The sequence below is a fragment of the Helianthus annuus genome, chromosome 1, assembly GCF_002127325.2.
Source record: "Helianthus annuus cultivar XRQ/B chromosome 1, HanXRQr2.0-SUNRISE, whole genome shotgun sequence".
NCBI classification, from domain to species: domain Eukaryota; kingdom Viridiplantae; phylum Streptophyta; class Magnoliopsida; order Asterales; family Asteraceae; genus Helianthus; species Helianthus annuus.
The window spans coordinates 111,463,280-111,465,252 of record NC_035433.2 but is presented as its reverse complement, the minus strand read 5'-3'; positions in this window follow the sequence as shown (position 1 = coordinate 111,465,252).

Sequence of the window (1,973 nt, the reverse complement as noted above, 5' to 3'; positions counted from 1 at the left end):
ATGGGTGCCCATGGAATGTGCAACCCTCTACTCTTGGAGAGACTTCTTTAAACGTATGCGACCCCGAGATGGGGATCCTCTTCTTTGGAGAGATACTTTCTAAAACACAGACCTGTGGCAGAGATCTTTTCTTTTCAAGGAAAGGATTCTTCAGATTTGAAGTCCCTTGTCAAGGGGGCTCCCCCCCCCCCTTTTTGAATAAGTTGTTCAGGTGCGAAATCTCAAGGAGGATTGACGTGATGTCGTGGTCACAATCAAATTTAATCCAATTACTACTAAATAGTTAGTGGCAAGTGGGTATCGAGCACCGGGAGTTTGTGGAATATGTGTTATTTCAAGATTTATCTAAATTAACTAGAATTAAACTAATTGCAATGAAAGTAAATTTCAAGAGTTGGTTTGATTGATTTGATTTTAAAACTAAGATTACTATTTTAATTGCAAAATGTAAGTGTTGGTTGTAAACAAATTAGAGACAAATGACCATCCTAGACTTCTGGTTTCAATTGACATTCATGTTTTAATCCAACTAGAAAGAACCACATAGACATGGTTCATGTGTAGTTACGTGTTCGTGGTGAAAAGGGAACTAAGTACTCGGATTCCTAGAACGCGAGGTTGTTACCCGATGACCAACCAATCAATACCCAATCCTAGTCCCTCCCATGATATCTCGATTGCCAACGGTACCAAGAATGTATGGTTTTAGTTATGATCAAAGCATAAATCAACTATTTACGAACAAATATCAACACATCATAATAAACAAACATAAGATGCAAGTCTATTATTCTAGAAATAAAGATCAAATCATGAAATGTCTCAAACAAACCTTCAATCCAGGATGATCATAAAGAGTTTAACCACACATGGCTTTGACAATCATCTTCACAATTAGTTCAATGTTCATATGGATTCAAAACACTAACGAAATGATTAGAAATTGTTTCAAGCTCTCAAGAACACCCAAAATTCGTCTCCAAAGTGTATATAACCGAATGGGATTGATTGGAATTGAAAAGACACCATAAATCTGCATTAAAAGGTGGAAGTTACACATTTACGCAGGTCAGCGCCGTAAGCTACGGTGGCCACCGTAGCTTACGGTGGCTTGGAATGGCTTGCGGTGGCTTTAAACTGTCATACGGTGACAAAAAGTGCCAGACAGCGCCGTAAGCTACGGCACCGTAGCTTACGGCATGCTTCAACATGAAAACTTGTTTTCAGCATAACTTTTTCGTTTCAACTCCGTTTTCTTCACCGTTTTCGCCTACGTTCTCGTAATTTCGTCCTCTATCATGCTATCCTCTTAATTCTTCAATACCAAAAATTGATTTTTTCATTGATGCTCCAAATTCCTTCCCTTTTAAGCTCCATTTGTACCTGCACGTCCAAACAATTAGTAGTTACCAAGTTCAAACAATTAAACGTGTAAAGCATGGGATTTTAATCTTTTTAAGGCACTTAAGGGTTGTCCTACGGACCACCCGTCAAGGATTTTTCTCATATATCAAATCCCAGGGATGTACTTTCCCGTCCTTAGAAGGAACTTTACTAATACTTGATCCCGTAGCCGGGCGCACTTCTGTTCGTTGAATAGACTTTTGGAATACTTAATCCCACGGGAGGGGATACCTTCCTTTTCTTGGGAGAAACTTCTTCCTGTTCATTGAAGAGACTTACGAGACCCCTAATCACATAGGGGGGACATCTTCATTTTTTCGGAGGTGGCTCCTCCAAGACTTAATCCCCAGAGATACTAATCCCCATCGTGAAACTCCCACTTTAGTTACCTCCCCCATTTAAGTTTCAAATAATGACACATTGGACCCCCAACTTATTTACTTCACATTCCTCTTGTATTTTCATTCAATTCAACTTTTGATTGATGACCGAACGACCCTTGTACTTCATCATTTCATATTACTTGCATATTCAAACCATCAACTCGGCCCGAAATGCATCCAAACAAT